This window comes from Argopecten irradians, chromosome 11 (genome assembly GCF_041381155.1).
Source record: "Argopecten irradians isolate NY chromosome 11, Ai_NY, whole genome shotgun sequence".
In the NCBI taxonomy this organism is placed as follows: Eukaryota; Metazoa; Mollusca; class Bivalvia; order Pectinida; family Pectinidae; genus Argopecten; species Argopecten irradians.
In genome coordinates this window covers 8,736,027-8,752,940 of record NC_091144.1, presented here as the reverse complement: position 1 = coordinate 8,752,940, position 16,914 = coordinate 8,736,027, and the positions used below count along the sequence as shown (strand labels likewise).

Sequence of the window (16,914 nt, the reverse complement as noted above, 5' to 3'; positions counted from 1 at the left end):
TGTTTTCTATAAATTGGTGTTCTACGTCCTCTATCACTCATTTCGTATATCTACATTTTTTGTTCTGTCTAATTTGGGGTTCATTCACACCCCTTAACAGCCACATAGTTTGTTGTGTACTCTCTGGTGTCCCCTCTAACACACTGTTCTAAAGCAGTATCTAGTATGATATTTAAGTTATATTCTTCTTTAATAATATTATAACTGATCACATGTTGCTCTATGGGTTATATTGACGAGCATTTGTAACAAGAAATATTTATTGCGACGGATTTCATATCAACTCTGCGTAATGAACGTCTCATTAACTCAACTTACTCGTAAATATTTGATTTCAAATTATTGTTTAATTGCCCTTTACATATTAAGTGAATCGCTTAAGGCAGTATTGTATGCAGCCAAATGCTAATCATTTCCTGTTATTTACCATATGAAGCTGATTTACGCCATGGCGTCGCTAATTTCACTTTTAAGATGGAGATAATAATCTTGAATGGATAGGGGATTGGGAAACTATTCTTACGACTGAAAAGGTTATCTTATAGATAGCAATCCTCAAAGGATGGTTTCAACCAAATTAGAAATGACATCTCCAACAAATGAGATGTATGTGCCTTCAAACTTACAATGTTAGAATTATAACCGCTGATTAGATCCATTCATAAAATGAACAAACACAAGTTAATTAATATGACATGTGACCTTTCCAACCAGCTATGATTAAAGAATGAGAGAGAAGAGGAATTTGACCTTCCGTGGATCCACACACAAAGATAGGAAGTGTTAAGCTCTTAAAAAGTTTGTTGATTTGATACGGTACCATTGCATTCCTAATTATTGAGATTCACAGGAAAACAGATACATGTATGCAATGCAATTTATCATTGTATGTACTAACACTAAGACTATCTTATCGGTACTTAACATTTTTGAGTTGAAGAAGAAATGCATCAAAGACATCGTGACCTTCGTTAGCATGCGTTCTTAACATTGCACAGGCTATTATACCCTTAAAATTGTAAATGAAATTATTTATTATTCTAATTCGCTCACAGGTGCTAACAGCTTTTACTCGTTTCCGTTTTTCTTTTGAATGCATATTAAACTTCGAAACCTAGATAATAATTGAATATAAAAAAACAATCTAAATAAATGAAGCAGAGGTAAAATGAAAACTGTATTTTTAAGACTACAGGATAAATGTATTTCATGTTTTTATAACTCGTGAAGGAAGAGTATTAGATATGACATTTCATGGCCGTTGAAAATATCTACATTTGGGACCTCGTGTCACCTTTCTTCTGTTCAATATACTTCTAATGCACATATGAGATCTTACTTATGTGTACATTAAGATCACGCTTACATGTGACCTTAAGTTGAGCGTCACCTCAGTATAGAAGGTTGTGTTACTGTTTTTAGATGAGTATGACTGTTGTATTTGTTTTAGATGATTATGACTGTTGTGTCTGTTGTAGATGATTATGACTGTTGTGTCTGTTTTAGATAATTCTGACTGTTGTGTCTGTTTTTAGATAATTCTGACTGTTGTGTCTGTTTTAGATGAGTATGACCGTTGTGTCTGTTTTTAGATAATTCTGACTGTTGTGTCTGTTTGAGATGATTATGACTGTTGTGTCTGGTTTTAGATAATTCTGACTGTTGTGTCTGTTTTAGATGATTATGACTGTTGTGTCTGTTTTTAGATAATTCTGACTGTTGTGTCTGTTTTAGATGATTATGACTGTTGTGTCTGTTTTAGATGATTCTGACTGTTGTGTCTGTTTTTAGATGATTATGACTGTTGTGTCTGTTTTTAGATGATTATGACTGTTGTGTCTGTTTTAGATTATTATGACTGTTGTATCTGTTTTTAGATAATTCTGACTGTTGTGTCTGTTTTAGATGATTATGACTGTTGTGTCTGTTTTTAGATGATTATGACTGTTGTGTCTGTTTTAGATTATTATGACTGTTGTATCTGTTTTAGATGATTATGACTGTTGTGTCTGTTTTAGATGATTATGACTGTTGTGTCTGTTTTTAGATGATTATGACTGTTGTGTCTGTTTTAGATGATTATGACTGTTGTGTCTGTTTTAGATGATTATGACTGTTGTGTCTGTTTTTAGATGATTATGACTGTTGTGTCTGTTTTAGATTAGTATGACTGTTGTATCTGTTTTAGATGAGTATGACTGTTGTATCGGTTTTAGATGATTATGACTGTTGTGTCTGTTTTTAGATGATTATGACTGTTGTATCTGTTTTAGATGATTATGACTGTTGTGTCTGTTTTTAGATAATTCTGACTGTTGTGTCTGTTTTAGATAATTCTGACTGTTGTGTCTGTTTTAGATGATTATGACTGTTGTGTCTGTTTTAGATTATTATGACTGTTGTAGCTGTTTTAGATAATTCTGACTGTTGTGTATATTTTAGTAGATCATGACTGTTGTATCTGTTTTGAGATAATTCTGACTGTTGTGTCTTTTTTTAGATGATTATGACTGCTGTTTATGTTTTTATATAATTCTGACTCCTGTGTCTGTTGCAAATATACTTTAATGTGCCTTAGATGGCATTAGTTGTTAATATGACAAACGGTTGAACGATTATCGTTGCCATCCTCCTCTGTATGGTATGTGTTGCTTGTTGTGTTTGATTGCGTGTTCGGGAGACTGTGGTATACATACTCGTATTGAGATTGGTTTCCATGAAATATTTAAATAATACTGACAAAAGGCAAACCAGGTGCATATCTCTACTCATCCTATTCATCCTGAACTTCTATACAGGATTCGAAACTACATAATGTACCACTTTTATTAACCATATTGGGTCTTGAACAGTGAAGAACACCTATCATCACTACTGCAGGACATGCCCTTAAATCACCATTAAATTGAGCACTTAATTTTCTCTTCATTTTTTCTTAAATTTGTCATTAATTTTGTCTTAATTTCTGCTCTTAATATTGATACATCAAGGGTCCTTAAATTCGGATCAACCAGACTTATTCTTTAAAAGTTAAGGACACTTAAATTGGAGGTTTTAATTTAAGAAATTTAAGAATCACAATATGTACTTAAAAAGACAAAAAATAAGGACACTTAATTTTGCAATTTTTAGATAAATTTTAAGTGCTCTTAAATAGTTCCACACTTAAAAATAAGGGAGTAAAACAAGTAAGGACACTTAGACTACACTTAAACTATACAATATTAATCATGGTACTTAAAATCTTATTTGAAAATTACATGTACATTGAGAGCAATTTAAGGACAAGAACTCTCCAACTAAGTGCACTTAAAATATCCAAACGATGTTTCTTTCAATGGTCATATAATTTTAAGTAAGGGTTCTTAAAACATTTGCACCCTTTTTAAGAGCACTCAAAATAACCCAATGCATTTCTTTTTGTAGTCACTTAATTTATTTAAGTAAGGGTACTTAAAATTTCATTTGATGTACATATGCATATTGTAATTCCTAAAAATAAATCTGATATATATATATATGCTTCCAGTGGCAAAAAAAAGCTTCACTTAATTCCGGTGGAATTTTCCTTGGAATTTCAGTGGTATATTCAGTAAAATTCCCGTGGAACAGTGGTAAAATTTGCCAGAATTTCACTGGTTAAGTGATTTTCCAATATAATTCAAGTGGTAAATATCTATGGAATTTTCTATTAATCCAATGGAAATTCTCTTGGAATCCTGATATTATTACTCAATTCAATATTTGTTGAAACAAATAGTGATGGCAATAGGTATAATCCATATATTGATGTATAACAACAGAATAGTTTTACTTGGAATCACCAACATTTTACTGTGTTCATTATGTTTTAATACTACTACAGATAAGTGCTAAGAAAATCTTTTATCAGAGATATGCAGCAATTGATTTCATAATACATTCCAAGTAAATTAGTATTTGTCTGAAATAAACCTATAGTTATAAAGCATGATAGCTTATATGGGCAATATAACTCAATAACAATTGACAAATACACAAACCTATAATTTTTTATATGCATAGGAACACAATATCAGTGTGCAACAATTTCATGTTGATAAAGAATTGCAGACAAATCAAAACCTACTGAAAGTGTTCATCTGTACTTACAGACATTCAGGAATTGGCCAAAACTTCCATTTTAAGAAGAGAGATGTTTCTCCTTCCACACTCCAACAGACACAGCAGCCATTTTTGATGGTGACTGTTTTGGCGGGAAACATATAAAAGTCATGTGACTCGATCATGTTGTCATGTGACAAGTCATGTGACTTCAAACTTATAAGCAGGAAGATAGGAAATGATATTAGGACTTTTAGAAGTTTTAATCAGAAGATACAACTTGTAAAATAACCTTGGATATATAAATCTTCAACTTTCAAAACAAATTAATGGAACATGGTCAGTAATTAAGCAATGTGATCAAATCTAGATCGTGACCATTGCCAACCATGGTCACTATAACCATGGTCATTTTCATTTTTCACCATGGTTAGAATTACAACCATGGTTTCACTTCCCGACCATGGTTGTAATTCTAATGATGTTCATGAGTATCCTTTCATAGAATCAAATAAGAATTCTGTAAATAAAGCCTCTGAAGAATTTTGAACAAGGATATCGCGATGATCGATCCACATTCATTAATTGTATTTTAAGTGTCATTAAAAAAAAGTGAGGACTATTAAAACTTGCATGTCAAGTTACTGTAAGACTTAAATAATTTAAGGGCTATTAATTAGTATTAACATAAAAAATAAGTGTCCTTAAACACACCTTAAACGAAAAGCAAACGAGATTTCAGTATGGAATAAGTACTCTTAAAAATTAAGTCGATAAACATACGCTTAAATGCTTCTTACTTTTACAATTGAATATCCTTAAATGGTGATATTAAAGGAAAATTCAAAGCATGTGCTCTTTATCCTTAAAAATAAAGAAACAAATTTCAAGAGTCATTTTTAAGATTTTTAAGAAATTAAGTGCTGTTTAAGTGTATTTCAAGACAAAATTAAGGATTTTGTCCTGCAGTAGTGCATACAATGGCGAACGGCTATCTTAAGGTGATGTCAAGGAGACGTTAGATAAAAGAGAGTGAAGTAGGACAGGGCAACAAGTCTACAGGGCAACATGTCTACAGGGCAAGTGAAGTAGGACAGGGCAACATGTCTACAGGGCAAGTGAAGTAGGACAGGACAACATGTCTACAGGGCAAGTGAAGTAGGACAGGACAACATGTCTACAGGGCAAGTGAAGTAGAAGTAGGACAGGGCAACATGTCTACAAGGGGAGTGAAGTAGGACAGGGTAACATGTCTACAGGGCAACAGCATGTCTAAAGGGCAAGTGAAGTAGGACAGGGCAAAATGTCTACAGGGCGAATGAAGTAGCATGTCTACAGGGCAAGTGAAGTAGGACAGTCTACAGGGGAGTGAAGTAGGACAGGGTAACATGTCTACAGGGCAACATGTCTACAGGGGAGAGAAGTAGGCGAGGGTAACATGTCTACAGGGCAACATGTCTACAGGGGAGTGAAGTAGGACAGGGTAACATGTCTACAGGGCAACATGTCTACAGGGGAGTGAAGTAGGACAGGGTAACATGTCTACAGGGCAACATGTCTACAGGGGAGTGAAGTAGGAAAGGGAATCATGTCTACAGGGCAAGTGAAGTAGGACAGGGCAACATGTCTACAGGGCAACATGTCTACAGGGGAGTGAAGTAGGACAGGGTAACATGTCTACAGGGCAACATGTCTACAGGGGAGTGAAGTAGGACAGGGAAACATGTCTACAGGGCAAGTGAAGTAGGACAGGGCAACATGTCTACAGGGCGAGTGAAGTAGGACAGGGCAACATGTCTACAGGGCAAGTGAAGTAGGACAGGGCAACATGTCTACAGGGCGAGTGAAGAAGGACAGGGTAACATATCTACAGGGCAAGTGAAGTAGGAAAGGGCAACATGTCTACAGGGCGAGTAATGTAGGACAGGGCAACATGTCTACAGGGCAAGTGAAGTAGGACAGGGCACCATGTCTACAGGGCGAGTGAAGTAGGACAGGGCAACATGTCTACAGGGCAACATGTCTACAGGGCGAGTAATGTAGGACAGGGCAACATGTCTACAGGGCAAGTGAAGTAGGACAGGGCAACATGTCTACAGGGCAAGTGAAGTAGGACAGGGCAACATGTCTACAGGGCGAGTGAAGTAGGACAGGGTAACATGTCTACAGGGCGAGTGAAGTAGGACAGGGCAACATGTCTACAGGGCGAGTGAAGTAGGACAGGGCAACATGTCTACAGGGCGAGTGAAGTAGGACAGGGCAACATGTCTACAGGGCGAGTGAAGTAGGACAGGGCACCATGTCTACAGGGCGAGTAATGTAGGACAGGGCAACATGTCTACAGGGCAAGTGAAGTAGGACAGGGCACCATGTCTACAGGGCGAGTGAAGTAGGACAGGGCAACATGTCTACAGGGCGAGTGAAGTAGGACAGGGCAACATATCTACAGGGCGAGTGAAGTAGGACAGGGCAACATGTCTACAGGGCGAGTAAGTAGTAGGGTGAAGTAGGACAGGGACATGTCTACAGGGAAGTGAAGTAGGACAGGACATGTCTACAGGGCAGTGAAGTTTAAGGACAGGGAACATGTCTACAGGGGGAAGTGAAGTAGGACAGGGAAACATGTCTACAGGGCGAGTGAAGTAGGACAGGGCAACATGTCTACAGGGCGAGTGAAGTAGGACAGGGCAACATGTCTACAGGGCGAGTGAAGTAGGACAGGCAACATGTCTACAGGGCGAGTGAAGTAGGACAGGGAAACATGTCTACAGGGCGAGTGAAGTAGGACAGGGAAACATGTCTACAGGGCGAGTGAAGTAGGACAGGGAAACATGTCTACAGGGCGAGTGAAGTAGGACAGGGCAACATGTCTACAGGGCGAGTGAAGTAGGACAGGGCAACATGTCTACAGGGCGAGTGAAGTAGGACAGGGTAACATGTCTACAGGGCGAGTGAAGTAGGACAGGGAAACATGTCTACAGGGCGAGTGAAGTAGGACAGGGAAACATGTCTACAGGGCGAGTGAAGTAGGACAGGGCAACATATCTACAGGGCGAGTGAAGTAGGACAGGAAACATGTCTACAGGGCGAGTGAAGTAGGACAGGGAAACATGTCTACAGGGCGAGTGAAGTAGGACAGGGAAACATATCTACAGGGCGAGTGAAGTAGGACAGGGAAACATGTCTACAGGGCGAGTGAAGTAGGACAGGGAAACATGTCTACAGGGCGAGTGAAGTAGGACAGGGAAACATATCTACAGGGCGAGTGAAGTAGGACAGGGAAACATGTCTACAGGGCGAGTGAAGTAGGACAGGGAAACATGTCTACAGGGCGAGTGAAGTAGGACAGGACAACATGTCTACAGGGCGAGTGAAGTAGGACAGGGCAACATGTCTACAGGGCGAGTGAAGTAGACAGGACATGTCTACAGGGCGAGTAAGAACAGGACATGTCTACAGGGCGATAATAGGACAGGGTAACATGTCTACAGGGCGAGTGAAGTAGGACAGGGCAACATGTCTACAGGGCGAGTGAAGTAGGACAGGGCAACATGTCTACAGGGCGAGTGAAGTAGGACAGGGCAACATGTCTACAGGGCGAGTAAAGTAGGACAGGGCAACATGTCTACAGGGCGAGTGAAGTAGGACAGGGCAACATGTCTACAGGGCGAGTGAAGTAGGACAGGGCAACATGTCTACAGGGCGAGTGAAGTAGGACAGGGTAACATGTCTACAGGGCGAGTGAAGTAGGACAGGGTAACATGTCTACAGGGCGAGTGAAGTAGGACAGGGCAACATGTCTACAGGGCGAGTGAAGTAGGACAGGGCAACATGTCTACAGGGCGAGTGAAGTAGGACAGGGCAACATGTCTACAGGGCGAGTGAAGTAGGACAGGGAAACATATCTACAGGGCGAGTGAAGTAGGACAGGGCAACATGTCTACAGGGCGAGTGAAGTAGGACAGGGCAACATATCTATAGGGCGAGTGAAGTAGGACAGGGCAACATATCTATAGGGCGAGTGAAGTAGGACAGGGCAACATATCTATAGGGCAATCTTCAGTGGGACAGCACTTTTAACGATATAAAATGGAAATTGAAAGAAATACAGCAATTTTGTTGTTTTGTTTCAAATATTGTTTTACATTTGCACTAATGCACTTATATTGTCTTATTTATTGAATAGAATCAATGCTTATTAGACTTAGAAACGTTTAACACAAAACGGAATAAAACCTGACAATAATAACTGAACGTTACGTTGAGTTTGACAAGCGAAACTACATTACAATATAGCGGTAATTAGAACTGTTAAGATAACGATTTTTTCCAACATATCATCATCTTTTGAAACTTACGAATTTAATAAAATCATAAGAGTTGACAAACGCATCTTGGTAAGTACCAGTGATGTTGAAATGCGGAAGGTTTGTATCTCTGATTTCCTTCAACATAGTTCCAATATAGAAGATAATGAAATACAGAAATCAATGATGTGTCATGACAATAGGACAGTGCCCTTAGTATCATTGTATATCTAGTAGACTTAGATGTTAAAGTGAGTCATATAAAATAACTAAGTACTTCAAATATCAACCGTTAAAGATGCTCCATCGCCGACGAATGGTAATTTTAGCTATTAAAACAAATGAATTAGTATTTTCCGTCAATATCAAAAGTAACTTACTTTACATCATTATCATCTTTGAATAGTTTGAGCTTCTTATTTTACTTCAATATGAATGTATTTAAAATCATCGCATCCTGGAAAAAATTCATGTCAGCAAGTCTTCTATAGAATTATGTACTGATTACACATACAATATTTGGTTAAAGAATATGCATCTTTGTACACATTAATAACTTATTCTCAACTAAAAACTATTTGTCTATATGATCAGCTAAATATAAATATTTTTGAGCTAAGTCTGCCTTTTGTCACAGGAGGACCTGCGTGTGTTGGCGAGACATATGTGTCTGTTCCAATTAACAGAGCACTGATGTTAGACCATTACATGGTCAATATACACCCAACTTTTCAGCAAAAGCTGATCAAGGTTATCTTTTTGTTCACTTACACTTTGATGCTATCGAGTTTGGGATAACCAGACAGTATCTGACGAGCTAGTCACTAACCAGTCTATATAAATGATCTACCTATCGTCTACCATCACCAGGCCAATATGTGGCATTACGTGACACATCCACCAGGCCTATATGTGGCATTACGTGACACCTTCACCAGGCCTATATGTGGCATTACGTGACGCCTCCACCAGGCCAATATGTGGCATTACGTGACACCTCCACCAGGCCTATATGTGGCATTACGTGACGCCTCCACCAGGCCAATATGTGGCATTACGTGACGCCTCCACCAGGCCAATATGTGGCATTACGTGACGCCTCCACCAGGCCAATATGTGGCATTACGTGACGCCTCCACTAGGCCAATATGCGGCATTACGTGACGCCTCCACCAGGCCAATATGTGGCATTACGTGACACATCCACCAGGCCAATATGTGGCATTACGTGACGCCTCCACCAGGCCAATATGTGGCATTACGTGACGCCTCCACCAGGCCAATATGTGGCATTACGTGACGCCTCCACCAGGCCAATATGTGGCATTACCTATCGTCTACCATCACCAGGCCAATATGTGGCATTACGTGACGCCTACACCAGGACAATATGTGGCATTACGTGACACATCCACCTGGCCAATATGTGCCATTACGTGACACCTCCACCAGGCCTATATGTGGCATTACGTGACGCCTCCACCAGGCCAATATGTGGCATTACATGACGCCTCCTTCAGGCCAATAAGTGGCAGTACGTGACGCCTCCACCAGGCCAATATGTGGCATTACGTGACGCCTCTACCAGGCCATTATGTGGCATTATGTGACGCCTCCACCAGGCCAATATGTGGCATTACGTGACGTACACTGTATTTCTTTGTTCAGTTGTTATCAAATCTTGTGGCGAATACTCTCATTTGGTCATGTGATGTAATTACAGAAAATACATATTCAAATCAACTGACTTGTGTAAAATAACTAACTTTTCAACAAGTAAAAACTAACAACAACTTTTCAACGTCGATTTATAATATTTACAGCTAACAAGCCGTTTTGTGCTTTTTTCCGCCGTTATTTATTACCCGCGAATTTTGTCAAATTTCATCGCATTTAGAATTACTTAATTTTACAGTTTACGACGACGTTATATCAAAACGAAAATGTCACATCATATTCCGTTATAGTTTATACCCCTGCTACTTGTCAACAGCCTACGGTCTACACTACAAGCACACGGCCTTGTGTCTACCAAACCATTACTAAGCATTCTATCTCACAAAGTCGTTCTCTTGGGATTGAACCTAAATCTGTACGTTACCAGCATTAACAAATGTGAACGTTTGATTTTCTGAAAGCTATTCCAGCCACTGTTTACGTCTAGGCCACATTTCAATGTTATTCTGAGAAGAGATCATTCTGTCGCATTTCATTACATTAAAAACAAAGTCCGATTGTAAACAAAGGTGCAAGTTTAATCCATTATTGTGGAAATTCAATTTCAATTCGCCATTTCTCCTGTCTTGATGATTTATATATTAGTATAGGAAAGAGAACTTTCGTACCTGGCAATCTAGGTAATTGCTAGTTTGGTAAGTGACTTTAGGGCATTTGTGTCGAGCGGATGGTGAAAGTTTATCATCTCTTCCCAGCTACCACGTGATGGAGGTGTCCGTAGTTAGGTCAGACTTTCCAAGCCTAATGATGAATGTTCGAGGTATTTGTACTCTTCAACACCAAAGAAATCCTCTAAATTGAATGAATGAAATTTAGCATCCTTAGAGATAAACATCCGGATAATGGGTTTATTTGGATTCGTTAAAGAATCTCGGAAACCTATTCTGTCGACGTTTGGAGATTTTCATTAAAATTTCAGCATTTGATTGACACTTTGTTAACTAAAATAGAGTATCATTTCACTAGGTTACATCGATTGCTTGGATATTTAACACAAATCTAGGGGTAATTTGACTATTTATAGAGGTTAACATCTACATATTAAAGTGTACATGTTACATGTTTGTATTATCATTTTGCGATCACTATGTTAATGTTAAAAACTGCTACCGTCAAAGTCAGACTACATTACCCGGTTTACGCAGAGGTCTAGCGGTTTTAACCCGTGGACAAGTACATAAATTGTCGAGTTTTTTTTTCGTGTATTACTGGCTGCAAAGTTTGAATAAATAAATGAATATGTTCAATCTCTTACACAAGTCGAAACATAAATACCACAAAAGACACATAAAACGGCAATTCTGAATACATCACAAGAAAATCAGCAAACTTGAGTTACCTATATTCACATCGAAATGCAATGAAAAAAAAACCAAAAACTTACGGGCGGTCAAATTAATTGTCGACATGGATTACAAACATAATCTGCACGTGTTTCTACTCACCTGTTGACACCATGAACAGTCGACATGTTTTAGGGCTATCCTTTTTACTTAGGTTTATATATACAACTGCGCCCTCCAGCCACACACGCTCTAGACATATTTTTAGCTCCAATAATGATTGCTTCCAAAATAACACAAACAGATATATGTAAACAAAGTCACCCCGTTGTCGTTCCGGTTTGACTTTTCTTAGCCACCACGGTTCTCGTGCGCAACTTCCTATACTAATTTCTGTAGATCAAAGTCTTACTTAGATGCTATCTTTGTAACTGTTTGTCTTACCAGCACGCTGCCAGGAGTCAATACACACCCCATTTCACAGGTGACTGACTGTGGCCGCTACTTCGTCCTAGACAAAACTCATTAACATTTCATGGTTGACTAGGCGGGGTTATCATATTTATCAAGGTTCGTCGGGTACGATTGGCTTGTTATCGGCTTTCAATATAAACTGAATCGTCATATCCCGTCATCGTCTCGAAGAACACAGCCGAGAACTCCGAATACAATTTCTTCATATCCAACAACAGACAGAAAACATTATACTTGACAATGTCTGATGAGGCCGTGTTATCGATAATTATAAATGATAGATATAATGTCTCCCTCTCCGGTATTTTGTCATCACCATTAGTTAGACTTCTTCCATAAGGAATGTCAGACTTTTCTTAAAACTAATGGTGTAATTGGAAATGAAAGGAGGTGGAAAAGACAGTGTATGATGAAATAATATTGTTTGTCCGAAACAAACCAAAGGGATGGTAAGCCTAATAGAGAATCGTCGTTTTATGTTTTCAATAGGGCACGATTATAGGATAATGATAAAGAGAAAAAATTCGACATGTAGGAACAACAAACGATGCATAGTCATTACTACCAAGACCATAATGCATTGAATTGAAATCAAGAGATGTTGTTTTGAAAAAAACGTGATTTAGTCCTAGCACCTTACACTTATTCCGCGTGTTGATAATAACTTTTTTTTATACAAGAATGCATACTACATGTTTTGTCTACCTTGTCAGATCGATTTAAATACACTCCTAGTACATCACAATCATATCTGTTTTATAGATTAAATACACATAACACACAAGTGTCTTTTATGGGTCCCTCTTGCCAAAATAGTACGTGGCAGCAGTCACAGTGTATAATATTGCAGAAGTATTATATCATATCACTACTATGACAAAGTAGACTACAGACCAGAAATGTCGCTGTTGTGTTAAGTGTTCCATGGTATGATATATACGTTTACCAATATGTATATACATGATATAAGAGTCAGAGATCAAAGCAAAACATTTCCTAAAAAAAGATGAATAGCTTTGCAATGAAATACGACGTATTGAATATCCGTTATTATTCATTAATTGAATGAACAATTGTCCTTAATCCCGATACGTATTTAATTTGACTGAGCACATTTAGCATGAAGACACTTGATAATGTCGTGAGCCCACTGTAAAACAATAACTGTTTTTATTAAGCATGTACCGTAGTGTTTATCGTCAATGTACGTGATTAGGGTGATATTGGTTGATTTGTCTTTATTCCTCTGACATGTTAATATCCATTTGTTTGGTGATATCCGTTGTTTAAACTCATACAACTCACCTAGGTGCCACTCTGCAGACAGGTACTATACATTAGTTTGGTAGCTGCTTTGTGCACATCATATCCGAACCTATTCATCCAGTATTACATCTAATACATCTGACAACAGCGTGAGAGACTAAATGTCATTTTAGCCCATATTATTCACCAATATTACACACGTGTACTTTGAAAATGAACTAAAAATTTGTCTACCGACCCTATATATAAATAAAAAAATAGCCTAATAAACATATATCGGACTAATCTAATTTTCCTAGCTGTAGTTCAACATAATGAGAATAAGAGCTGTGTCTACTTTTGGAATGTATACTCTTAAGAAAATGTGTTTGTTTGTTGATTCAATTAACGTCCTATTAACATCTATGGTCATGTAAGGACGTCCTCCCATGTATGTGGTGTGTTGCGTGTATGTTGTGCGAGGTGCGTGTTTTGGGAGACTGCGGTATATTCATGTTGTGTCTTCTTGTATAGTGGAACTTTTGCCCTTTTTATAGTGCTATATCACTGAAGCATGCCGCCGAAGACACCAAGCAACACACCCCACCCGGTCACATTATACTGACAACGGGCGAACCAGTCGTTCCACTCCCGTTATGCTGAGCGCTAAGCAGGAGCAAAAACTACCACTTTTATAGACTTTGGTGTGTCTCGACCAGGGGACAGAACCCAGAGCCTTCCTCACAGGGGCGAGCGCTCAACTAAAGGCCAAAAGTGAGGTGGTGTCAAGGGAGACGTTAGGAAGAATAAAGTAATTTAGGAAGAAAGAAAAGATAATATCCTAAATTTAGTCGCCTCTTATGATCATGCAACATGTGTATTCCTTGTTTACATCCAGCCTGCCATATATGTATAATTTGACCTATACTGTCTTTGAGGTCAGTGCTGATCATGCGATGTACGGGTCACTAAAGCTGCAATTTCTATTCTTGATTTACCGACGTGAATTTATGAGAAATATTTGTCACCTGTATAATGTCTTCGGAAGTATTTTGTTTGTTGTTAACCGGATGCGTTGGGAGCAAACATCCGGTTGGATTACTTCGAAAGTATTTTATGGAGAGGTATGCCTTGTATTTACCATCAGTTTGATGTATTACCTTATCTGTCTTGTGCAAGACCTAACAAGAGACCTAGACAATACATTGTCAGTATCTTAACATACACGCTGTTTCTTGGTGAGGATTAAGGAAGACAAAAGTGGCGAGCCTCCCATGTATTCTTTTTATCCTGCAACATTACAAAAACGAATAATATGATTTTTATATCAACCAAGGTTGCATTTATTTTATATTCGTATACCATGTTCAACAAATATGCCCGACTTTCAAATAATGGCTCAACCAATAGGAGGTCGATGGAATCGGCGCGCGGGCTACATGTAAATACAGCAATAATATATGTGGTAGTTGAATACCGATAATGATATCGAACTACTTTGGAGCATTAAAAATACGAAACCACCAAGAAATTGCATCAACGTCATAGGTCTTCGCATGATCTCTTTTTACAAATGTCACACATTCCGCAAAACGATCTCGAAGTCGATCCTAATTGATCATGATAAAAAACGATAACCCACATAGTACGAAAGGATTTCAAGGGTCCAATTCGTAATAACCGGGTTGACATTATTTTTGTGCGAACCTGTGACTGGTGCATCGGCATAATATCAGTTGCAAACAAAAAAGTTATTAGAATTGTTATCTTTTCACATGTCCTATGCTAGAATGACCATTCATCGATGCATATGATCAGTGCGATAGATACATGTACTAGTGCGAGAACTACAGAGAAAATCATTTAGAATCTGCTTTCACCTTAGTTCATGACAAATTGTGCTGTAGCGTTATTCTGTACTTTAGATGTAAACTACGTCGTACTACTCAGAGGATTCATCAGGAACAATCATGTACTAATGTGATTTTCTATGATAAAATGAATCGTCCTGACCAAATCAATTGTTGACACATACTTTCAATGACTCTAAGATTCAGTTTGCAAACATTGACGGTTAGTTGACATTGTAGTGGTTGTTGTTCAGAAAAAAGCGAAAAGTACCTTAACACCATTGTATCTCCCACATACAGCTGTTTATAACTCATGCCAGATCGCCGTTTTATTCCCTTTTTAAAGATTTACAGTAACCGAATGGGTCTGATAATGATGGTCAACGTCCCATGGCAATCGCCTACTTTGGCTGTGTATTTGAACACGTGGCCATCTATTTATATTCTAAAGTCATTGTTTCATGTCAAGAATAGCAAAACGTATCCTAAGGCCATGCGACACTAATTGATTCTTTTGGGAAGCAACAACGAAGTAGATTTGTTTTTTTGAAAATCATATAGAAAAAAGGCTCGTAAGTCCGCAGATCTTCCGAGGTAGAACAAGTCCTGAACTCCGATACATCAGCTTTATTATTAACCTCGTTCCGTGTCTTTTCGTTCAAAGGTTGAAACCATTTCGTGCAAAATATGTCGACTTCCGTATCAAGTGCAATAAGCAGATTAAAGAACGACATCCTGACCAGACTCCGCGGCATACTTCAGATCCATAAACCAGATCAAATTTAGTATTTGTGAGAATTATAAATCACAAGAGGTTGTTTATTACCCGGATTAGCCTCGATATCATCACTGAAGACCATAAACAAAGCTGCCGAAGAATTGTTTCTAATTATTTTTATCACTTGCTGTGTTAGCCGATTGAGGTAGCGCTTTAAATATTCCCAGTGAAGGGAGAAACCCCGATACACGTGGAATCGGGAGTATGATTTATAAAAACACCAACTCAAACAATTCCTAGAATGGCTCACAGAACCTATTACAGTCAGCAGCTAATAAAAACACTATGTCTCGAAATGAGTGTAATTGAAATATTCCTATAATACCTTCCAATTAAATGGTTCACCAATGGAAGGGTCCGTTTCCTAATTTTATTTTAAATTGTGCATTTCCTTAGGGGAGGTGAATTGGGGCTTGGTGTTGGTTGAAGAAGCTGACAATGAACCACGATATACTGTCTCTGAATCCTGATTTCGAATATCACGTGGAGCAGTCATTAAGTTATAGCGGTAGGTCATTGTTTTCTTCATGACCTCCCGTCAAACATCATCTAAATACTTGGCTTCTCACCAAAAACTTGATGTAGATCTAGTGTAGATAAGAAATGTCATTTCAATTTCAACAAATGTATTGCAAGTAATATGGAAATGGATTCGGCATCAGGCAAAACCTATATTCGCCATCTTCAAAAAAATGTCATGTTACTTGGATAAAAATACAAATATTTTTTTGTTTCGGGAGGGGCAAATTTACATATTTCCGTACCGTTTTTTTCGAGTGGTAGGTCAATCTGACAAAGTTACAAAATTCAAGTTAAACAAGATTTTTTTTACTGACAACCAACTTATTTTCTCACTCGATTACATTTCGCTACCTTAGCGAAGTAAAAAATAGCCACATTGAAGCCCAATGAATCGAACTTGTGAAAATACATTGCCGTACAAGTAAAACGTCGGATATATACTACTACTCGAAGGCTGGTGGAAACGTGACTAATCACAACGGTTCAACCGGTTACAAAAGTACAACGATAACAAAGTAGAAAACTCACTGACGTCTTATTTGGTGCTGCTATACAGAAGTTGACATACAAATCAAAGTGCATTTCTCCAAATATTACCAAGAAGAAACCATAGTTTTCTTTGTAATTACTCAGGA

The 16,914-nt window shown here is 38.2% G+C and overlaps 1 protein-coding gene across 7 annotated transcripts in view; it reads right to left on the bottom strand.

Annotated features, from left to right (window-relative positions):
* Positions 1 to 16,914, bottom strand: part of LOC138334692 (dopamine receptor 2-like) — a 108,822-nt gene that overhangs the window by 67,320 nt on the left and 24,588 nt on the right. The window contains exon 1 of one of the 7 annotated variants that reach the window (XM_069283360.1): positions 11,573 to 11,856. The exons of the other annotated variants lie outside the window; for them this stretch is intronic. The gene's annotated coding sequence lies outside the window, so the exon portion shown is untranslated. Of the gene's footprint in view, positions 1 to 11,572; positions 11,857 to 16,914 lie in introns of those variants that run through there. 7 annotated transcript variants of the gene reach the window in all.